Source organism: Malurus melanocephalus, unplaced genomic scaffold (genome assembly GCF_030028575.1).
Source record: "Malurus melanocephalus ecotype Western Australia unplaced genomic scaffold, MMel_1.1 scaffold_266, whole genome shotgun sequence".
NCBI classification, from domain to species: Eukaryota; Metazoa; Chordata; class Aves; order Passeriformes; family Maluridae; genus Malurus; species Malurus melanocephalus.
Window position 1 is genome coordinate 816,351 of NW_026623498.1, and position 24,558 is coordinate 840,908.

The 24,558-nt window shown below is 42.9% G+C and overlaps 1 protein-coding gene across 1 annotated transcript in view; it reads left to right on the top strand.

Annotated features, from left to right (window-relative positions):
- The first annotated feature begins 8 nt into the window (after positions 1-8).
- The window catches only part of LOC130579308 (arginine-glutamic acid dipeptide repeats protein-like), a 157,160-nt gene continuing 132,610 nt past the window's right edge, over positions 9-24,558 (top strand). Inside the window, exons 1-2 of the mRNA XM_057375994.1 lie at positions 9-96; positions 19,501-19,680. The gene's annotated coding sequence lies outside the window, so the exon portion shown is untranslated. The remainder of the gene's footprint in view (positions 97-19,500; positions 19,681-24,558) is intronic.

Sequence of the window (24,558 nt, forward strand, 5' to 3'; positions counted from 1 at the left end):
GTCCCCGCCGCTCGCTCGCTCCCCCCCCGCGCCATCGGCCGCCGCTTTGTCCCGGCAGCGCCCCGGAGCCGCCGCGGATGCTGTGAGCCCGCCGAGGTGGGTGCGCGGCTGTGCGGGGACGGGCCCGGGCCCCGGTGGCCTCGGTGTGGCCGTGGGGAGCGCGGGGAGGGAGCGGAGCCCCGCCGGGGGTTCGGGGGGATGCTCTCCCTGCGGGGTTCGGGGTCCCCCGGTGGAGTTCTGGGCTTGGGTTCTGTGCCTTCTTTCGGTGTGTATAATCAAGGTTTATTTATTTATTTATTTATTTATTTATTTTAGCCGCGGTTCTTATTTATTTCTTTATTTTATTGCTCGTGTGTCGTGTCTGCCTAGATGCTCCATAGAAATAATGTGCTCGGGAAAAGGCTTAACTTGCTAAACCGTCTAAATAAAGGGCACGGATGACTTATGTRTGATTTAAACACACACGGGAGAACGACTTAGATGTTTAAAAGGCACACTTGTTTTTATGTGTGTAGGCATGGAATTCTGAAATTAACATTTTATGCAAATTAATCATAACATTTTCAGTAGCATAGAAAGGGGTGGGGTTTTCTCTTTCTTCTTTTTATTTTCCCCCGTGTGTTTGTTTTGTTTTGTTCCCATGTCTCTTTCCAAAGCGTGAAGATTCCCAGAATCTGAAAAGTAGTAGGAGGTAGACAGCATTGGAGGCTTCATTGCTGAAACTGCCTGCTCAAGAAATTGCTGGGAGGAAAACAATATGATTCATTGTTGAGGTGTCTCTGCCCKTAGATTTATTTTCACAGGCTGCTTGCAGTTATTTTGGGTTTGCTGAGTTCTGCTGAGTTTTTCCTCGAAGCAGCAGCGTTCTTGGAGATGAGGAGCTCAGGAGGTTTTTATGCAGTCAGCAGGCTGCTGTCTGATGGCTGTTTACTCCTGGCTGGCATTGGCCAATTATTGAAATCAGGTGTTRTTTCACCTGTGCACCAGTGCAGCTGAATTGAGGAGCCTCAGCCACTAGTTCATCCTGTTCAAATTCAGTAAAAAATGCTTTCTCAGAGTAGATCTGAAGCGACAATTCAGATAGTGTGTCTGTTGTAAAATGTGGGCTTTAACCAGATAGAACACTGCGTGGAAAGAAGTACTTCTTGGTTGTAAAGGCACAGGTCACATTTTTGAATAATATACAATGTACAACATTCTTTTTTGTTGTACTATTGCCAGACAAACATTTTGGGGTTTTGTTTTGTTTGGTTTTGGTGGGTGGTGTTTTTTTTTTTCTTTTTTCTTTTTGTACCCACCTCCCTTAGAATTGAGAAATCCATGGTGGTTAAGAGGCGTGGAAACGTTTCTRTGATAATAATAAAAGCACTTCTGGTAAAGCCTGGTTTTGCTGCTCGAGTTTGTGCCGTAGGTGCTGGAGGGGGTTGTTTGGCGTGGCCTGGCGAGGAGGAGCAGAGGATTTGGGGTGTTTTTGGCCGGAGGGACGAGCAGGAGGTGGATGCACACAATGCCCAGCCCGGGAGCTCATTGTTCTTGCGCTGCGCTCGCTGCCTTCGGGACTCCGCTCCCTCTCGCACGGCGCCTTTTTCCACCAAACAGTGGCAGATTGAGACCCAGGAGCATTCGCTGCTTCTTCCCCGCTTCCCCAGGACGGCCTTTGGGTCGCTCGGAGGAGGAAAACATKAAATTAAAGAGCTGAAGGGCGCCAAAACATTGTGTGCGCGGTGCCCTCCTGCTGCTGCGGCGGGGAGTGCCGGCGATTGGGAGCACACGAGGTGACACTGCGAGTGCACTCTGCTCAACCCCGCTCAACTTTCCTTCGTGTTCCTCCTTCTCCTTATCCTGCTGAGAATCCAAAAATTCCCTTTGGGGTTGTTCTGGAGGTGTGTGTGCCGGGGAAGCTGCAAAAGCATGGGGATGACAAAAGCGAGAGGAAGTGTAGGGGTTGATTTCGGTGTATGCGCGGTTTTCTTCCTTCCTGAGGATTGTTTAGGGCTTTTGTTTTTCCAGCAGTATCTGTGAAAAGGCCCAAAGGAGCTGCAGAATTGTAGGATATCAACCTGTAGGATCATTGGGTGAATCCCATCCTCCTGGTAGGGCTATGGTGAGTGTTGAGGGTGTAAAAGAGCAATTGCTGCACAAAGGGGCTGAGATTTGGGGGTTTTGGGCTGTTGAGATAAGGAAAAATCTCAGTTGGCTTTGCTGGTGCCATCAGCGAGCTGCTGATGCTGAGGTGTGCAGAAAGGAGTGAAAAATAACGTGGTTGTTGAAGAAAAGTTGCCAGTGAGGAAAAAATTGCTGGATCCTTTGGAAAACAGGAAACAGTGGCTGTCACAGTTTAATCATGAGGTCTCTGCGATTTGTTTTTGACTCTTTAGCTGACTTCAGTGTGTAATTGGGGTAAATGACTTAATTTTCCACACCTGAGTACAGTGTGGTGGTTGCCTCTGGGTTGAGGACTCTTTGGTTGGTATTTTTGTCCCAGCTTTGGTGTGGTCTGGGACTGCAGGTGGGAGTTAAGAGAGGTGCAGTGAAATACCTGTGCTGCCCCTTTGGTGTTTCTGTGCTGGGTGAATTTGTTCTGAGCTGACACAAAGATGGGAATTCCACCTGGACGAAGCTGCTGATATTCCTGTGCCAAACAGGGAGCATTTCCTGGGCAGCWAAGGTGTGTGGAACAAGGAGACAGAGCTGCCTTCAGCAGTCATTACGTAGCTGGATTAGCAAATAGTGATTTCTTTGCATCCAGGGATTTGTTTGACCTTAGTGGGGGTTGTTTGCATGCAGAGTCCTTCCTGTGGAGTTGTGGGTAAATTCAGGGCTGGCACAGCAAAAGGTGAGCAAGAAACAGCAATCATGTGTTTAAAAAGATGTGGTGGTGTGTGTAATTCTTGAAGCTGTGAACTTAGGAAGCTGTKCCAGGGGGGTTTAGGTTGGATTTTGGGAAAGGTTYTTCTGTCYCCAGAGGGTGCTGGGCACTGGACTCTGATCCTGGTGTCCCTTCCAGCTCAGGATATTCTGTGATTCCATAATTGTTAACACTGACTGCAGCTCAGGTCAGAAAAATGACATTTCCATGTTGTAGTTTAACAACTGGCTTTTAAAATAATGCTTCACCTGTACATTTACTCTCAGAGCTCCAAAATGCACCTCCCTGCTGCAGCCACGCTGGGTGGTTTTGTCCATAAAGAATTTGTTTCATTTTTGGGAGAGGGAGGGGAAAGCAGTGTGCTAATTCAGCCTGGGACAGACCCTGTGATCCTCAGGACTGTGTTACACCCTCTGCTCTTGGGGTGTGAGYAGAGGGCTGCGATTGTGCTTCATTCCTGGCTGGAGAAATAATGACAATTGRAAAACAATTAGTTATTATGTGATCCTGAAATGAGATGAGGGAGCRAGTACATAAATGAAAAAGGGCTGGCTGGGGTTGGAGTTAACCATTAAAAAACCCAAACAAACTCAAAACAACCAGCACTCTGAGTTTCTAATGAACTGGTGTTTGGGTTTTTTTTAGGATGGCGTCCTGGCTAGACTAACTATTTTTAATGTTCAGCTATTTTTCACTCTGGTTTTGCTGTATATTGCAGTTGTCTCAGTTGTGTGAAGTCTAAGCAAATCATCCTGCTTGACTWTAAGGGATGCATATTCTCTGTTTTAGCTCAGAGCTTAAATTTAAATCAATAAGCTTAAAATACAGCATGTTTTTAAGTGAAACCTATCTTTGAACCGTAACAGAACAAACCCCCTATTGATTGGAGACCTGTTTATTTAATGTGCTTTTTTWAAAGCTGCCTGAAAGGAAGTTTTTGCAGGTTCCTGATGCGGARTTGGTTCATTGGAGCAGGGGAGGTGTGTGAGGCTGCATGGGGAAGGTGGCGAGAGGAGGAGGGTGAGTGTGATCATTTTGGGAAGGGCTTTTCCAGCCCTTTTYGGGAGGAAAATCGGAGTGCTGGGAGGTGTCGTGGAGCAGATCCACAAGGCAGCATTGTGCTGCTCCTGTGGGGCTGCCAGCAGCGTTTTACACAAGCTCTGCTCATGTTGGTGGCTGTGCCCAACTGCTCCTTTCACAGAGGCTGATGGGGGAACAAAGGAGCAAACAAGATCTGAATGCTGCTCTGGCTCCTTGTGCCTCGGGAGCCCACGGGGGCAAGGACTGCCTGGAAGGGACTGAAAAGCACCAACAAATCGAAATATTGGCCTGGCTGGGGCTGCTTCAATAGGTGCTGTGTGCTCTGCGCTTGGGTTTGTTTTTTAATGCAAATGTTTGTTAGTTCATTGAGCATCCAGAATTGTACACTGACCTAGAGAAAAGTGAAACTAGCGTGGATACAAACATCACTTTTCCCTCTGTGCCCAGCGGGGATAATGATCACCCTTTTCTTTTTTCTTTTTTTTTTCTTTTTTTTTTCTTTTTGTGGAATTCTTAGTAATGTGTGTTTGGAATGCACTGTGTCAGAGCTGCTGGTGTTGCTCTGGATTCGAGACAGAAAGGGTTGTATTTGCATTTGGCATCTTAATTCTGTTAAAAACGCAGTTCTGAAAACGCAGATCACTTTAGGTATTGCATAAATTTGATAGATGAAAAAGTAAGTTTTGATGATTGAGTTATTGAAAAATGGGTGATTCTTTGAAAATGTAGGTTGTCTTTTGTTCTTCCTACAGCGCACAAATGAGAGGCCAGTTCACMTTATAAGATTCAGGATAAGTGGAAGAAAATGAGTGCTCGTTRATTTTGAGGTCTTAGTTAATCTATGTATTTAATCTACTTGTCTGTAATAGAAAAAAAGTTCCTCTGGTATTATTAATCCCTGGTACTGGAGTGAATTTTGGCCTGTTTCAAATATCTAACAGGATTTCTCCTTTATGATGATGGGTGCTATGTGATTTTTTTCTAGTACAGGCAGCAAAGGCTGTAAATTTATTTTCCTGACCAGCAGAACTAATATAGGTTCTGTTGTAGTATTTCTGAAGAGACAGGAGCTTTTAAGTCCTGAAGTTTGCTCCCTCCATCCCTGTTGCCAGTAAAATCCTCTTTTTTTTCTGTTGTCCTTCCTAMCAGTTGAGTGGGCAAGGAACATGGCTGTGCCTAGGGGCTCTGCCAAACAAAACTCCAAATGCTGCTTTCTGTCTGGCCATGCCTTACTGGGGATGTAATTAATTAGAGAGTTTTTTCCTATCCATCTGCTGGCTCGCACAAAACTTTCAGGAATGTTGGTTATTGCTGAGATGACTGTCGTGGCAGGCTGGGTGGAAATTCATTATGCACTACAAGTTACTGGCATGAAATAAGAGAATCAGGGAATCTGGGAGGGGGAAGTGAGGTGAATTGGGGAAGTTTGTTTTCTGTGAGAAACCGGGTTAAAGAAAGAGAAAGGAAGTTGTGTCATGCAGTGCTAATAAATATTTCTGTCTGGGTGATGAGCAGTGTCTCCTTTMTGTTGATCCTTTTCATGTGGCCAGCTGGTTTGGGGTGGAAGCAGACAATTTATTGGGCACTTGGTTCATCTTCCTGCAGATTTTCCTGTTTTTTAAAGCTGTTTGGGGTCATTGTCAGTGTGAGATGATCTGGGAGCAGGCATCTTGTACAACTGTTGGTAAAACACATTGGGGAGACATTCTTGTCATGTATTATACCAAGATGAATAAGGAGCAGTATTTCTTATCAGTGAGAAATCACTGTTCAAACTTAGAAAACCAGTTTTCCTTTGGCTTGACGTGAATCTGTGTGTGTGTGTTTATACAATTTTCCCCACAAATGACTTCTTGTTGATAGAGTGAGTTTAATTCATGTTAGGAGACTAAAATGGGATATRGTGTTGATCCTAAAATGCCTCTTTATCTTTTCCTTGATTTGGGAGTCTTCATTCATGCGTGTTAGCATGAAAAGTGTCRTGAATATGAAAGAAGAAAGTGCTGTTCATCACGGAATTGTGGTGCTTTAAGGGTTGTGTTTCCCTGAGAAATACCCAGTAAAAAATGGTGGCCTCAGACAGTCAGGACCTTCAGATGGATTTGAATGAAGAAAGAGCATTTGGAGCGTAGGGAGGTTCATCAGAGCAGTTGCTTCTTGCTTTAGGTGAATGAAACACAATTTCCCAGTGCTGTCCTTTGGTCCCTGGTGCTGCTGTGCCAGGGGGGCACATCCTGCTAGGAAGGAATGCGGTGTCTCCATTAAAGATCTTCTAATGAGGTCGGTGCAGGAGCCTTAAACACTTAATCCTCATTTCTGTGAACTGGGAGTGAGATGCAGGAAATCTAATTTACGTCTCTAAGGTCATTCATTTTGATGAAACTTAATAGACCTGGCTCTGACTGCTCCTTAAACCACTGAATTATGTTCCTTGCCTTCCAATGTGAGCCCTGCAGATGAGAAACTTTACCCAATGACTCAACCAACTTATTTACCTGTTCACTGCGAGATTCCTGTGAGTCAAAGGCCCACCTAGTAACTCATGAAATCAGCCTGTACTCCCCTGATTTGCCTCTCGTGTCTATGGTTAATCATGGAAATCTTGCCCAGGTTCTCTTCTGCTCTGCTGAAATAGTCCTGGCTGTTGTTGGAAGGTTTCATCAGTGTTTTGAGATAGTGGAGGTCAGTAGGTGAAAAGGGAGTGGTGCACAGAGGCTGGTAATCGGAGGTTTTTAATTTTTGTTTTATTTTAGTACATTTTTAAATTGTACTAATGCACAGGGAGGTTCTGGATTTATCAGTGACATGTTGCTGTGTCTCATATGTCCTTTAGCAGTCACAAGAAATGTATGTGACTTGTAACATGTTTAGTTTTTACCTCTGCTTAGATTTCGTTCACAATTCTGCCCATTTCCCCACTGCAGACTTTGAGATTCTCCCTGTTCTGCTCTTTGGTGATTAATGTGAGAGTTTGAGGATGTTTCTTTTTCCGAGTCTCAGTCCCTGTCACAGCTCACCTTCCAGGGCTGCCTTTGTTTAACAGCCTGTAAACAGCATATCTGCTCATTCTTCTGGCTGGAAAAAGTCATTTGATTCTTATTTCCTGCTTGTCTTCATGCTGAATGGCCTCAGTGCTGTATTGTTGGGTTTTATTGTGTAACTGCTTCTCTTTGCATGGCTGAGATGTGTGAGCAGTGAAAYTGCTCCTCCTGTGTTCTCCAGGATCATCTCTGCTCTCTGCCTCAATTAACGGGCTCTTCCCTGCGCTAATTAGTCAGCAAATAACTCCTTCCACAGCTTTTGTCCCAAAGTACTGAGTTTGGCAAGATGTGGAGAGTAATTACTTTTGTGTATGTTTAGTCAAGWCTTCAGAGTCCCCAGAAGTTCTATTCACACTTTGCCTCTCCTGATGCTCAGGGTGGATGCTCTTGGAGAGGAGTGAAGGCTCAGAGAGATTGTGTTTATGACATTCTGTTTGAAGCTGGACGTGTTTCCTGTAATAAATCCCAAAGATATTATAATTGGGTAATATATTTAATTCCTGGAGGTGATAAAGGGTCAGGGTACAAGTAGACAACAGGACAGAACAGGAAGATCACTTGTTGTTAATGCCTAAGAAAAATTAAATGTTGGTATCACAATATTTGGATTGTGCTCCAGACGCTGAAAAAACCCCACAAAACTTTTTGCATGACCTTGAGTCGAATGCTCATTGCAGTTGTGTTCTTCTGCTTACAAAATAGGTGTGAGGTGTTTTGTTATCGGGGAGTTTTTATAGTTGTTGGGCAATAAGAAAGAGCCAATTTTCTGTGTCTGTTTACTCTGCTAATCTGCAAAAGTCTGTTTAACTTAGTTCAACACCACATGTTTCCTTTCCACAGTGATCATGACACAGGTAGTTAATGCTATAAAAACATTATATATATATATATATATAGGTGTGTTTGCATTAAAACATCCGTGTCACTGCAGATCATCACTTTCTCATTCTACCTTTGAGTTTAGGATGTGGTGGCTCTGTTTTTTCTTAGCCTAATTCTGCTGGCAACTGTGTGTTGTATCTTTGCTTTGTTATTTTGTGTCCTGCTGTATCTATTTGGTATTACTTGTCCATCTTGCCATGCCAGCAGCTGTAGAGAATATGYGATTCCTTGTATTGAATGGAAATTATTCTTATTGTTTTTTAAATGCCTCTTCTGGTAGATGCKAAATGTGAGCGATATTATTTGTTTTTTGTTTTAAGTTTTAGAATGAATTTCTGGTTTGCTGTTTTCCGTGATTTTCAGCTCTCTGYCTCCCTAAAKTCAGTGGAGTTGGGATTTCATTTCYAGGTGCACAAAGGTGAARTTTTGAATGTTGRATGAGCMTTCCAGGRTGGAAGGAGTTRGAGTCACCCATAGGAAGCCARGGAGAGCCAGAGGGGTATTTCCTATGGATATGTTTATGTTTGTTTTAACAAGAATGTGTTCTTTAGGATCCAGTTCAGTAGGAACATAATTTGCACCTCYTTTAAATACAGTTCTTTAATCAGTCTGTGGTCCAGTGGGTGTATGAAGAATCAAATCTGTGTTCTCTCTTCCCTGGGTGAGGAAGGGCGGGCTCTGGGGAAGAAAATGAGGCAGAAATGATAAATACTTGCAGTGCAGGAAATGCTGAGTCCTCTGTGATCTGAAGTTCCTGTCTGAAGTGCAAGCAGGTCTGTTCTCTGGGTGGCTGGAGGTGTTTTTGAGCTGCTGTGGCCTTTCAGTCTCATCTGGGATTAGAGAAGAGCTGGTGTCACAAATGAAACCAAAATATTCCCTAAACTTTAAAATAAAACTGAGCATCCCACACACAATTTTCAGGGAGCATGGCTGGGGGGAGCAGGGTTTCCTTCTGCTGGGAGTGTACTTAGGCACGTGCATTGTTTGGTTTGATTTCTTGAACGTGATTTAATTTTTTCCCCTTTAATTTATTGAGAGAGGGTAAAGACAAGATCCCCTGTGTTCATTTCCCACATTATGATGATACAGAAATTCTCCAGACTTAAAGGTACTTTAAAAGAACCTCRTGRCAGCAGCAMARCCCTTGTCTYCAGTGTTCAGCAAATGATAAAAAAWTACTTTAAATTTTGAAAGCAATGGATTTCTGTGTGGGCAGAACCTATTTGGGTAGCATCACTTAAACATCCCTTTGAGATTGCTGCCTGCTTAGTTCCTTGATGTTCACAGTTCTCAGGTCATCAGTTCCTGCTTGCAGAAATAGGACTTCAGGGGCCACTCATCCATAGCACAGTTTGACTTCTGCAGCTGTGGAGAAATGTCTGTGTTTGAAAAGGCTGCAGATGTGAAGTGTTTGTCAGGAGGAGCTCTCCGAGCGTGGCTCTGGTGATTTGATTAGTTCTGAATTTGGGCTGTGGATAAATTGCCTGTCAGGGAGGCAGGGGAGTGTTGTCTCTATAGCACTGGGCAATTTTTTAGGTTTTTTTTTTTAAAACCACTGATATCAAAACAAACCTTGAGTGCTCTGGGGACTGAACACTGCTTGAATTGGAAGCTTTCGCATTAGTGAGAAACTGCTTAGAGATGAAGGGTGCCCTGAGASTCTGACATTTGGGGGGAGCCCTGGCTGGTGAAATGCATGAAATCATTTAAGAGGAGGGAGCTGGTAAATGCTGTTAGAGTGCAACATCTAAAAGAGTTGTCTTCCAAATGGAAAAGACCTTCCTGGGAGCAGCAGCATCCTCCCTGCTCCCTGCAGGAGCTGGAAATCCATCGGAATTACATTTGTCTTCTGCCATTAGTGGAGTGTGTTCCTGAAAGGACAAAACCTTTGTAGAGTTGGGCATTTCTGATGATCCCAAGCTTGAGGAAACCCACATTTCTCTGTAGTGGTAACTCATTCAGCTGTGTCTAAAATTTGATTCTCTCTTGTAGGAGGCAAAAATATTTGCTATGCTTTTAGTTCTCAGTGAAGTGTCAAAGCTGAGACATGTTTAAAGGAATCTGTGTTAGATCACAAGGTTTAATTTTGCTTGCTTGTGCACTTTTTTTTCTCCAGCCTGGGATTTCTTGCTCTTTTCTTGGTGTGAAAAAGAGCCCTCATAGTGCCTTTCACCATAGTCCCATCCTAAAGAAAAACGAGAAAAAAAAAGGAAAACTTACTGGTTTGGGGAATGAGCTTCTCACAAAGAATGTCACATCAATTCATTCTGTGTGAGTCAGGAGAGTTCATCAGAGATCTATTTACCCATCCATGTCAAAGAGAATTCCTTCTGTGACTCTGAGTGTAACCCAGAGGTGCTTGAGGTGAGACAGTGATTTGGGTTTGGGACACAGCTCAGTGCCACTYCTGTGCTGGTGACACTTTGAGCACCCCATGTACAGTCAAATTTGGGAATTCATTTTTGTGAGAGCAGTGAAGAGCTGGACACACCCAGACCCTGCTGAGTGGCCAGTGATGACCTGCCTGGACTGGTGTTTGCTTGCCACAGCTATGAGACAGTGACTGGGAAAAGCAAAAAAAAAAAACATTCTGGAGGCTATCAGGCAGTTTAAAATATTTCTGACTGGGTTTGGGAAAAGGGGAAAGAGCTGTGGAGATGATTATTAGGGGAGCTTGGGAGCGCAAATTGTATTTATTGGAAASAAGCCAACTCTCTTACAGAACTGTAAAGACCCATGCTCTGATCAGCTTTTGAATGTGCAGAGAGCTCCCCGGTCTGAATTACAGGGCTCTGGTTAAATGATTACATGAGGTATGGTTAAAAATAGCAAATGTCTTTTATGTCCAGTCAAATAAGGTTCTTGGCAGTCAAATGAAATCTGTGTTGACTTCCATCTGACAGCCAAGTGACTCAAATTCTATGTTTCCTAAAGGAAAATGGCTTTTTCTTTTTTTTCCCCATTTCCGATGAATTCCATTGTAGCCTGTAACAATAAATAATCTCGTACTRGATTTTCTTTATAAAAGTAGGATCCATAACTCTGCAACAAGCTTTAGTTCAGCTATTTAAAACAGGGGGGGTTTGAAATGCTGTGCTAAGGCAAGTTGGAATTTGTGAGGGCTGTTTTTTTCAGTGGGAAATGGTCTGTTGAATGCTTCTCTAGCTGCTCCCCTGCACTTCAGTTTGCCAGATTAACGGAGCTATTAATAAWAACCACTCTTGCTCCTTCAGCGTGAAAGAGTTGGGAAGCATGGAGCTATATGTAGTTTGTATTTTTAATTAAACTTGTACTGGGATTATCTTGTATTACCAGCTACCTTCTAGAAGATTATGTTCATAAAAGGTTCATGAGTTGTTAAGTGGAAGAGATTAAAGTGATTGTTGGCGTGTTAGTAGAATTATTTGTTGCCTACGCAGCATTTGTTCATAGCTTTAATTTGCCAGTAATGGCAGACAAGTAAAATGCAAGCATCTGACTTTTAAAATCTACACTAGCTGACAAAACCGGGCTGTATTTCAGAGTGATTGTCTTTTTTATTATTATTTTTTKAATGTGATGTTTGGTAGTTTAGAAATACTGGGTGGAAGAAGAGCGTTTTCAGTGTTTTGGCGTTCTTATATTCTGGTGATGCTCTTAGTGGTGTGAGCAGAAATGTATTTTATTAAAAAATGGAAACCCACTTTAACATGGGATGGATAAAGGAGCACAAAGAACTGATGAGCAGATTCCAGAGAAGATGGTTTCTATTATGATGGACTTGTAAATCCTGGCTGTGTTGGTCATTTATTTAATCAATATGGGCGAGGTGTGGAGGGATCCTGGGCTTTGGGGGGATAATGCCTTTAAATGCAGTGCTCAGGATGATTTTGTGCATCCCAATGTGTTTCGAATGAACTGTGAAATAGGTCGCAGCAGTCATGAAGAACACAGAGGGTGTCTCTGCTGTTCCCCAAAGCCATTAGCAGGTTTTGAATGCCTCTCATTGTTGTGTTTGGGTCTGGAGCAGGGAGTGTTCAGAATGCCTGTTCTCATTGTGGGCTCGATGAACAGTGATGAACAGTTCTGCGTGTTTTATCAACAATGATGGCACAGTGTGAATAAACATCTGCTCTGCTTTAAGAATGGGTACCAGGCTGGCTTGGGCAACTCATCTGCTTTATCCCAGCAAGTTAAAACAAATAGGGCAAACTTACATTGKCTGATTCTGCAGAGAAATACTGTGGAAACGTGACTTGATGTTTTAAAAAACGATGTGTGGGATGAACTTTAGTGTGCAGAGTGTTAATGGATACAGCAGCCCCAATGTCCTGTGCCTGCAGTGGTGATACAGGAATGTATCGCACTATTCTGCTCTGGATGTGGTGTAAAAAAATGTTTTGTCTTGTCCTTTTGAACAGAAATTCCCTTGGAGTTGTTTGGGTGTTTGGGGCAGGAAAAGGCTGAGCTGGGTATTAGGGCAGGGCAATGCCAGAGCTGCAATGCCAGCCCTGCCCTGGGCTCTGCCACAGGCTGGCACCTTGYTCTCCAATTCAGAGATGATTAAAGATCCTGATAATTGCTCTTGGGTTGCCAGGAATGTATTTTGTTTAAAATATGTGCAATTTGTGTTCATGCAGCTCTGCCTGTGCCCGGGGTGAGGCTGTTCTGTGCTGGCACTGGGACCCTGTCCTGCCCTGTGTTTTGGGGTGTTCTGGGGTTGTGTCCAGAGTGGGTTTAACTGGAGAATTCAAACAGCACTGACCACTCCTGGGTGTTCTTTGGAATTGTCAAAAATTGTTCTCTGGAATTGTCAAAACACAGGTCCTGTCTGGAGCAACCTGCAAAGCCACATTTTCATGGCCAAACTCGTGAGAAACGCATCACTGTGTTTTGAAACATAACTCCTTGGTTTCCTAATGCTCCTCCAGGGTAGCCAGTCACCACATGGTGGCAATTTTCTCAGGAAAGGAATTTGTGTGGATGGAAAGCCTGAACTTCCCTTTGCTCAAACATGAGGAATGCAAGTGTGCTTTAAGTTCAGCATTTGAACTGCATTGACTGCTCTGTTTTCCAGATGTGTTGAGTTTGGAGGAGGGTTGCACATCACAGGAGACTGTCAAAAAATTAACATTAGCTCTGGCCTTGAATTTAGTATTTCATGCATGTCTAGYTGGTAAAATGCTAACTGCAATTTTTTCAATTACAAAGGCTTAGCAAGGCTTAGAGATGATTTTCTGAGATTCTAAAATATGTACTATTTAATACATAATGCAAAAGGAAAAGCTGGTTTCTTAATGTAAGAACACGAAAATGGAACCAGCTGCAACRTTATGCCACCCTGATGCAGCTTTGATGCTACACTTTTAGAAGTGGATTAAATATTGATACCTCTTTCTGCCCCCTCACCTCCCARTACACTTAAAGCTTTTGCAGTTGTTTTTAAGTGTTTATAGARGAGCTGGTCAAGTTTCTGTAGTTTTTTCCCCCTGGATTTTTGAGAAGTATTAAGAGTTTATGTTTGTAGTTTAGGGAGAAAAACGTATGAGCAATTCTTTTCTGTAAATCCATGAATTTGTTGGTGAACAGGAGAATTGCAGACTGTGAGCTCCACTGGAACATGTTTGGTAACAAGGAGAATAATGTCCCTTGGCTGCAGCAAGATCAGACCCAAGATCAAGTAAACACTATATGAAATTAAACTATAAAATGGAAAATAAATGTGTAATTATATCACGAATGAAAGACAGATGTGAGGAACSCAGGGATTACAGGGGCTGGTATGAAAACCATGCAGCAATCTGAGGCTTGTTTGAACCATATGTTAGCTCTCAAGTGTGAGTTATATCCCGCTGGAACTGTTCAGGATGCTGGGGAGAAGTTCCTGCACTGCTGAGGATTCGGAAAGGAGGGAGTTTAAGAGGAGATTTGTTGGAATATTCTGTCAGGAGTGGAGGGGGACAAGGAGCCAGGGCAGGGACAGTTCTGTCACTGGGCTCTAGGCTGAGCAGCTCAGCTGAGCTTAGCTTAGTCCCTCCCCAAACATCTCAACATCCATCAGCTAACTTGGGTCCCTCACAGGGATTCACTGAGGGATCTTCCCTTAGCAGCAGAGAAGCTGAAACTTCACCATCCTCAATGGAATCATTTCAGTGAGCAAAGGTGGCATGCTGCAGCGTTAGAACTGGAGTTGGATCAGGTTCTTGGACCTTTTCTAGGTCCTACTGTAAACTCTATAAAATACCTGGTGTGTGAAATGCTTGTCTTTATTTAGTCCTTATTGTGGTGAGAATGAATTCAGAGGGAGTTGATGCAGGACTGGTCCGTACTGACCCAAATATTAGCAAGCTAAATCTGTTCTGTTTTCAGTTCTGTTTATTGTATTGCCTTGCTTTTTTTCTGCACTGGAGATGGAAATTGTGGCTGAGTTCACTTGCAGGATCAGATCATTGACATTCCAGGGATGGCACGCAGTCAATATTCCCCAGTCCTAATAAAATGTGGCAGCTTTGCAGTGACAGCCTGGAGTCTCTCACATTGRCAGGACTGCCCTTGTTTTGCAAAGACCATCAGCACCTTTGGGTGATTCCTGCAGGACAGGGGGGTCATTTCCAGCCATGGAGATGTGATGTTACTGCTGGATCAACAGCAGTGAGGAGGGTTTGGTGTTYCCCAAACACAGCTTGCCTGCTGCTCTGCATGAACTCTCCTGGCTTTTGGTGGGTGTGAAGGAGATTTATCTGTGCTTTGCTGTGGAAACTCAGCTGGGATGGAGAAGTGGTGGTGTGAGGAATCACAGCTCCAGAGCTGCTGTGGGAGACAGGCAGGGCAATAAAAGCACAGCTCCACAGCATTTCAGAATGCTCTGTTCTGAAAAGCAGCGTGAGGAGAGAATAGTCATATTCTGTGACAGCAGAATCAATAGGGCCTCTGTGGAAACAAATGAGAGTTTTATCTCTCCAGGCTATTGTGGAGGGCAGACTGAGGMAAATGTCTAATGGGTTCATGCTTTTGAAATCATTCTGTAACTGTAAGGGAGAGGAACATGCTTTTAAAAATGGAGTGAGCAATTATGAAAAGGAGGTTACTGTGCACTCCTGCAAATGGGGCTGTGTCAGTGCTGGGTTTGGGTGTTTGGAGCAGCGCTGAGCTCCCCCAGGATGGGTTTGTGTTTGTGTGGATATCTGTCCTGAGGAAAGCTGAGCGTGTGTGGGGAGGTAGAACACCTCCTTTCCAAGGGAATTCCTCTGCAATTAGAGCCTCAGAGAAATAGGATTATTCACCAGCATCCCMGTCATCCTTGAATGCTGGCATTTAGCTTGTCCCCCAGGGGACTCGGTGAAATCTGTGATTCTCAGGGTGCTGTTCTGCAGCTCTGCCATCCATTATTGACTGCAGAGGTGCCCAGAAATATTTGGGAACAGGAATGGGAACACGGATGGTACAAGGAGCAGTGAGAAATGGGCTSTGCCAGGCTTTTCCTGCTGCAAAGCAGAGGGGAGGAACAAATGATGGCAGAATATAACATTCACATGTACAAAGTGATACCATAAACTGTGCTGGGATATTGGAAAACTGTGATCCTTCTGCCAGCTCATSAAGTTCTTGGGTTGTGGGGTTTCTTGATACAAAACCTGGGAATGTGTGGATGCTCTGGTTTTGGTTTTGACACAATAACTGGGTAATGTGGTGTTTTGGCTGGGCACGCAGCTCAMTTTAACTTCGGAAGGAAGAGTGAGAAATTCCAGCAGGAATTTCTTGTTTATACAACACATGTGCTGCAGCTCTTGCTCCTGCCTCTCCCTCCCTGTGTATATATATGCACATATATTTATATATATATATATATATATATATATCTAGCTGTGGTACTGATTATGCAAACCAGGAGAGATGAGTACTCACAGGGTTGTTTGAGCTTCAGCAATTTATTCAAACTTTGTAATTTCATGTAAGATGGGAGGTGTTTGCTTTGGCCACTTGCCAACTTTGAAACTCTCTTGTTTTGGTTTTAAAACACTCAGAGCACCAAGAGCCTKTGTCACATCCTCACATCAGTCACTRTAGTGGGAACCAGGAAAGAAAAATGCTTTTCTTTTAAATGAAAGAATAGCCTGAGTTTCAGAAATACTAAGCTGAAGTGATTTTTTTCCTCCCCCTTTACCTTGTCAAATTAACATGATTGCATGTTTCACTTTTTATGCTAAGGAGTTTCTGATCTTCAAAGACAATTTTCAAAAAGACATGCTGGTTCAGCCGAGGAGACTAATATTTTAGAAGGAATATTACCAGTAATAAAAAGACAGAGTTATGATAGTTTGCATTAATTTTAATAACTTTTTGTGCAGCTCTTGAGTCAAGATGTGAGAAATGAAAGGGAGGCAGTTCTTGCTTGGCCTGCAGTGCAGTTGTTGCTGCATTATCTCATGCAGACATGCAGAAAGGCTGCAGGTTCAGCATCCAAACTGCCACTCCTTGGGATCTCTGCCCTTCAAATGGGACAACACCAAATTTCTCTTGGATTTCAGGARCATTTGGATTASTARAGGGTAAAAATATAAACTAATCTGTGCTTCTTCAATTCTCAGTATTTGTAATTAGCTGTGCAAGTCGATTCCTTTACAACATTGGGGTCAGAAATATCGGTTCAATATCCACACAATGGATGTTTTCCAAAGAGATGTAAAATCAGAAACACTTCAAGTGTGGGGTGTAAGTAGAATATCTAATGARTTCCTGTGAAATGTCAAATCTCATTTATCACGGTAACCATCAATAATGCACCAGATGTTTTGACTGCATTTGGTTTTGTATTAAATTAAACATAGGCAGGGGTGCATGAAGTTCATCATTAATGCTGCCAAGGCTGGTGCTGTGACARCCACTTKGTGTTTTGGGGGGTTTTTGATGTTTCTGATGACTGTGTGTGACCTGGCTGTTTGGAGGTGCCTTGCTTGTAGTGAAGAATGGCTCTGAAATTGTTTATCTTCATTCAGCTGAGCTTATACTAAACTTAAAACTGCTTTGAACCCATTTTTCTCTTCCATCCTGTCAATCAGGTCTTACATTATTAGTTTAGTGAGTAATTACATTCACTGTTTGCATTTTCCTGGCTGAGATGGAGGCAAGGTTCTAAATGGTAATAATTAGATATAATAGCTCAGTTGTAAGGTAAGCAGAAAACTTCAAATGCTTTGTATCTTGTAGTTAATCAGCCCTTTGTCTGGGATGCASTCCCCTGGGATTTGTCAGTGTGGAATTCTCAGCCCTGGAGGTGCTGGCTGCTGCACTGGGTGTTTTTGGGCTCAGAGTTGGTGGCAGCTCTGTCCTGGCTCTGAGGGCAGCAGGACATTTGTCCCCAAACCCATCTTGTGCCAGCTCCAGGGGAATTCAGATGGCAAACCTTGGAGAGCAAACGTTGCCTCCCTCTCTYCTTAGAAAATCAGCTCCATCATTGAAACAAGACTTGAAAAGCGTGCTCTGAAGCCAGAATAAACACCCTGAAATTTTTATCATAATGTTGCTTTTAAAAGTCCTAAATGTCCTCTATTTAAAATGAAATTCTTTTGTATTAACCTGCTTTCATATGCTAGCTTTCACCAGACTGCAGAATTGCCTGATTTGACTTTCTAATGTAACTGTAATGAATCTTCTGGGAAATGGAGCGATTGAGTGCATACACTGTGCAACTCCATTGTGAAATATTCTGTTAGATCTGCTATATTCCTGATTTTATTTTTTTTTAAGGGGTGGGGTGTCCCTGTCAGGTATTAAAATCCAAACCCAATGTATTCTCTAGGGAACTTTGGGAGCTCAGGCACTACGGTGGGTAATATTGCCTTGATTAAATATGTTTGCAGCATCACACACATAAATACGCTGGGTGATGGGAGCACAGTTAGATTAAATTCAAAGGCGTGCATTTGGAGAGAAAAGAATAAAGATGAAATTTATTGGCAGATACCTGTGTAGCTCCTTTGAATAGCTACAGGACAGATTATTTTAAAAAATGTATCAAAGTGCACACAAAACTACACAGAGAGTGCATTTTTGTGTGAAAACGCCGCCTTATTCTGCAGCTGTACTTGCACAGTGTCTGCCTTGTGAACAAAACGAGCCTTTGAAGAATATTGCATATATGATATGTGAGAGGGAGGGGAGAATCCGAGTATCCAGTGCTCAGCTTGGCACCCAACAGCCATTCCTTTCATACTTTGATTTCAGGGCTGAAATGCCCATTATTTGGACTCTCTGCAGTCTCCTCCCAGGGAAGGCCATACCCAAATTCTCTTGTGTCTTGCCTGTCTCGATACCTTTTAAAGTGCTAAAAGTAGTCCTGGGTTTTTCAGTTCCTGGATMTTTGGGCTTTCAGTTTCTTTCTGCTGTTTCTCCGTAGATTTTCAAGTTTACAGAATAGTGGGAATATCTTTCAGCTTAGCTCTGGTGCTTGAAAAGGCCATGATTGAAAAAAAAAAATGGCACAAACCACTTGGGCTTGTTGTTTGTTTTAGAGGTGACTCACAGAAATCACATTTCCAGAGCAGGGGTTGTGGAATCACCAAACCTTCTCTGATTCTCTCTGTGGTGTCTTTGGGARTGGGGTCATGGAACCTCCTTCAGCAGAGAGGACAGGAAATGGTGGCTGTTGGAACTCGAGGCAGCAAAATAATTGAAGAAAATGTTCTCAAAATTCCAACTTCCAGTTTGGTGGGGGATCCAGCTTCTCCTGGGAAATCTCCCAAGGGATTTCCCCAGCACAGTCACCTGCTGAGGCCTGATCTGTTCATTCACAGCCATTCTGTACAATGCCCTGTTCCTGAAACTAATGAAAATTGCTGTGAATAAACCCAGACACAGTTTATATATCTGTGGGGGTGAAAAAAAAATCAGTATGTTCTTTGGGATCTGATGTTGAGTCCACTTAAATCTGTTTTAACTTTAAAATGCAGGTAGTAGGTTGTAAGATGAAGACAGATAAGTACAAAGCAGGTTCTCAAACCTTGGAGAATGTTAAAATTTCTGTATTTTTCCTGTAGATAACCCAATTCTTCTGTCAGTTGAGTTGGGCAACTGAAAGAAAGGCTGGTGCTGCACAGAGAGGATGTTCTGTGGGCTTATCTCCAAATTGCCTCGGTGTTTTCTGCTCCCCCTCTCCCCCGTCTGCTTTCCTTCCATATCAAATCTAATTCCTTAAATCCRTTGTCGTAGATGGACTCACATCTCGCTGGCTCTGAGAGGAGTTATGGACACGCCAGCCTTTTGTCAGAGATTTAGAGATGAGGAGGGCACATCTGGAGCCAGATGTTGTCACCTCGCCGTGTCCCGGCCTTTGCCGAAATCTCCCCGCCAGTTGTTGCCATTTTACATTCCGTTTTTTTTTTTGTAATCATCCTTTCCTAAAATGGCTTTATTGTCGGCCGATCAGGTGTATCCTGCCATAAATAAAACATTGGCAGTAATTGGCTGTGACAGCTCGGCAGCGCTGCCGCCCCTCCGGCGCTCAGTTCCGACATCTGCGGGATCCCGGCCCTTCTCCCCCGGGTAATTGCCTTTGACGGCTACTGGTTGCTGCAATAATACTGATCCATGAGCCTGTGTGAGCTGCATAATGCCTCCAGGATTTTGTACCCATCAATATGTCCTCAGCTTGAATCGTTTTTTTTTTTNTTTTTTTTTTTTCTGTGGCAGTTTATTAAAAGAAACGCTTGCTGCATTTACTGTGGATTTGGTATCTACACAGCCTCAGCTGTCATGGCAGATGAAAACAGCATCCTGAGATTGCAAACACTCCTGTGTGCCTGCTGCTGATACAAAGAAAATCCCCCTGCAATTGCCGGGAGACACTGGCGGTTCAAGTCCCTTGTTTATGTAGGTACATTGATGTTTTAGAATGATCCGTGATAATAAAAGGCGATAATCTGCTGGCAAGAGCACAACTGCTTTTGTTTGCAAAACTTAATAAGCTGTGAGACAAACATGAAAATATGCAAAGGCAGAGCTGTACGTGCTAAGTGAGGCCTGACAGTTTCGGTTCTAACCACAGCTGAAGGCGTGCTGACTTGTTTGCTACCTTAGGTAATAATTCAGATTTCTTTTGTGGTATCTGGTGGAAAAAAAAAAAAAGGAATCTTGTATTTGTTGTTATTGGATCACACTTGATCTTATTAGGACCTTGTGAGAAATGTAAATGGCAGCAAATCCAACTTGGTTGGATCCTAATCAGCTGCAGCACCAAAGTTATTGGGTTCTTAACCAGAATTGGCACATAGAGCTGAAATTCATTAAAAGKACTTCTCAAAGTGGGATTAGTTTTTCTCGGTTACAATTACTGCTGGCTCATCACTGAAAGCAGAATTTCTGTGGGTGAAGTGCAGCCAGAGTAATTCACTATCTCAACAGGAATCGTGACTCTTTGGGAAGGAAGTTGGGATAAATATCTCGGTGAACTTTGACAAGCTTAAGGCTCTCTGCTTGGGGAATAATTTCTAAAGCGTCCTGGCAGWAATTCAGGAGCCACTGCAGAGCAGACCAAGTCTGCAGTGGCTGAGAAGATCCCACTTGTTTCTTGCAATAAAATCCTTTTGGCACCCATGGGTGCAACTTGCCCTGCATGGGTGAAGCACCCTCAGCAATGGCACCGACTCCAACAAAGGGCAGGGATTTAATTTTCCAGTGCCAAACTCTGCTCATTCACTAAAATTACCTTTTATTTTTTTTGTTTTTTTAACTGAAGTGTGCTGAGTCTGACATGCTTTGTGGGTTTGTAGCCATGCAATCCCACAGTTCTGATGACTCTTGTGGGGGAATWGCAGAGAACTCGTAGTGGGATCATCTGCAACTTTATTTTTAGAAACAAACACTCTGCTTTCGTTAAGTCATTGTGGGGACTCTGGCAAAGTTTTAGCTCCTTGTTTCATGGACCCAGCTGTSTCTTGATACTGGAAATAAAAGTTGTCTGTTTAATTACATGCTGCAGAGAGGAGGTTGATGATCCATGCCTGGCTGCCTGTTTGCTTTTGGGTTCCAGCTTTCCGTGACAACAAAAAATGCTTCCTACTCAGCTCCTACTTTGAGTTTGTTTTTATAATTATTTGTGTCTTGGATCTTCAGGCAAAACCCTGAAGCAAAATATTCCTCACTGTGTGTTCCTTCTACTGGTGTTTTGAAGGAAAAGGTACWGAAATGTCATTCTTTCCACTGATGAGTTCACAGTGCAAATGAAATTTCGGAATGGGATTTCCTTTATTTTGGTAGATTATCTCAGTTGCAATTACAGCAATCATTTGGGTACAAGGCTTTGAGAGGCAGAAAAAACAGTTTGAGGAGCTCACTTCTGTATTTAGATATACTTACAAATGAGAGTGTTGCAGGGCAGTGTTTGAATCCTTTTTCAGTCTGTGTAAATTGTGAGCAGTCCATGTGTCCCCCTGATCATGTTCTGTTTTCCAGGTAAACCAAAATTTGGAAACAGAAGGACATTTCAAACCATTCAGCCTCTTTTGTAGTCTGGCACTTTGATYCACCCCCTCCCAGGAACCCAAACCAGGGAATATCAGATTGCCAAATATAGCCAGCAAAGTCATAGGAATCAAAAATAGCAAAATGCAATTACAGGCTAATTGATGAATGTAATTAGATGTAGATTTGACCAAAACTAGGTTCTGCAACATTAGCAATTTAATTACAAAACGCCTCGTGACTGTAAAACTAGCAAAAAACTCTTTTGTTGGTAGCTGTAGCTGCTATTGCACATCTTGTTTTTCACCAAACTAATTTTGGGAGCTATGGTGTGATTTTTGTGGAGAAGGTGTTGGGTGGGCTGTGCTGCTGCTGCCCTGGCACAGGGAGGCCTTGGGGCTGATCCAGGCTTTATTTGGGCAGGACCCAGGGTTTGAATTGGGCAGGACCCGGGGTTTAAAGCTGACAGGACCCAGGGTTTGAAGCTGACAGGACCCAGGGTTTGAATTGGGCAGGACCCAGGGTTTGAACTGGGCAGGACCCGGGGTTTGAAGCTGACAGGACCCAGGGTTTGAAGCAGAAGCAGGCAGGACCTGGGGTTTGATTCGGGCAGGACTCGGGGGTTTTGAAGCTGACAGGACCCAGGGTTTGAATTGGGCAGGACCCGGAGTTTGAAGCTGCCAGGACCCAGGGTTTGAAGCTGCCAGGACCCAGAGTTTGAAGCTGCCAGGACCCAGCGGTGAGAGCAGAGGGAGCTCCGTTAATGTCAGCATGGCAGGAAAGGTCACAGTCCTGCTGAGCCCTCTCAATCTCGTTAGCAGCTCCTGTCCCAGCCCAAAGAGGATTAGGCAGCAATAACAGCTCACAGGATATCTCCTCACTGCTCTCAAAGGAGAACTGATTGATTTGTCAGGTGSAGGAATGACAACATAAAAACAGGAGTTTACTTATTTTCCTAAGAAAATATACACTTCATGTAGCACTCGAGATGTGCTCTCCTAAATAACCTCATAATGATCTACAAGCTTGCCTGGCCTTAAGAAGATTAAGGAATTAATGTCAAATTACAGCCATAACTGCAAATAGTATTTACTGTGTTCAGCACGCAGGAGAAGCAGACCGTTGATAAACATTAAATATATTTTTAAATTCTTTTTTTTTCTTAGAGGAAGAATCACAAGTGTTAGGATGATTTAGTGCTAGGAAGAGCTGCCTTGGCCAGTGAGGCTGTTGTGTTTTGAGAGGTTTTGGCTGAGGATTCAGCAGAAATGCTCAGCAGCTGAAGGTGTCAGCTCTGCTCTGCATCAGRCAATTCCTGTGTGTCAGCACAGTCAGTGTTGGTGTGTGCAGGGGGTGAATTTTGGGTGAGAYAATGATAAAATGCCTAAGAAGATTGTCTATGTTACATAATGCTAATGGAATTATGGTTGGATAAACACATTAATATCAGGGAGGGGAAAAAAATGCCCAGACTTCAGCTGTGGGAGGCAGAAATGTTGCTGCATAATTTCTGGAAATGGTTTTAAATTCAGTGTAGCTGGTTAAAAATAACACGAAATAAGTTTTCGTTTCCCGAGCTGTAAATGGCTTACCTTAATCTTTCTATTTTGGTCAAGTGAAAGGGAAATGAGGTCTGAAGAAATGCTCTTTAGCAAAAGATGTGAAAGCCACCAAGATTAYTTATCAGTCAGTGGAATTACAGGGAATATTTGTAACGTGCCCAGCATTTGCTCTTTTGCAGAATCAGAACTGTGGTGGATTTATAAAAAAAAAAAAAAGGGTTCTGCTAAAACAGGGGCTGCACTATGGATCCTTTTGGAGAAAAGTCTGTATTGAGATTTGTATCAAAGGCTCCAGGTTTGTTTTTCAATTGATGCTGTTCTTAATTATTTGATGTTCAAAGGCAAATAAATGTRTAAGAAGGGATGACCTTAAAACTTCCCATTGTTTCTTGCACTAAGTGTTACAGAACTGCAGACTCTGTGAGCAGTTGGCCTGGAACATTTAATTTTGACCTTAAAAGCAGTGATTCTCTCRCAGCAAATATCTCTGAGGAGCACAATTTGTGATGGAAGTGTTTTATATCCTTTTTGTAGATCAGTGTTTCCACATGCCWGTATTGCCAAAAATTTTTCTGACCTTTTCCAAATCCGTATTTTCCTGGCAGTGATTTTGTGTTGAACAGACAGATTATTTTCTTCTGCCTCTTTGGCTTTATGTYGAGCTTGTTTAAATATAAAAAMCCCACTTATTTAACTCCTGATTTYCCCTATGTTTATGGGAAATGCAGTGGTTTTTTTGGAGGTAGCCCTGAGTTCTTACAGCCTTTAGATGAAGGATGAATGTCCTGGGCAGGACAGATTAGAAGGATGATCAGAGATTTTCTGAAACACAAGATAAGTTTGCAGGATGGGATRTTTGAGCACAGCTGCAGAGCCTGACCTTGTGTGTTCACAGCTTTTTGGACTAAATTTGTGGCCAAGTGAAGATGAGGATGGAGAGGTGAAGGAGAAACATTTCCCGTTGTTTTGGGATTATTGTGTAATTTGTTCCCTGTCCTGAGCCATCTCCTGTGAGCCTTTTTCCTTCAGAGGATAAGACCAAACAGACATCATTAAATTCTACATTCCACTAAATTCATCATTAAATTCTACATTCCACTAAATTCATCATTAAATTCTGCTTTTTCTCTGGTTTCCTCCTCCTGAGGGCTCGGATTTGGAAGAAATGAATCCCTAATAATGGAATTGATGAATTATTCTGGCTCCAGGCTCCCTGCACAGCTCCTTCCTTGTGTCACTGCTGGCTTTTGYATGTACCTGCTTTAAGCAAAAAGTTTACAATCATGAGCAAGAATTGAATGGTGCATTTGCAGATGGCAGTAACTCACCCTCATTGAGGTTGAAATGGGTCTTTTTGTCATAGTTTGATAACTAAGTGGGTTTTAATTAACTGCAATCCTTAAATTTTTCACTTACAAATAATGATTAAAACCTCCACGGATGGCTCCTGCCTTTCATACTTGGCCCAATACAAAAATTCTGGGAAACAGCAGCTTCCTTATTGACCTCAGGGAAAGGTGCATAGGAAATCTTGGAAAACAAAGCTCAGTCTTCATTCAAGATCAGATGGATAATTCTCCTCCAGAGCAAATTGTGCTTTTTTAAAATATCTTTGTACTTTAATCAGAGGTAGTGTCTCATTCTGTTACATCATATGGACAGAGCTTTAGGGAGAGTACAGGTGAATTTACATGGGGTGTAAATTTAGAAAATGCATTTATTCCCC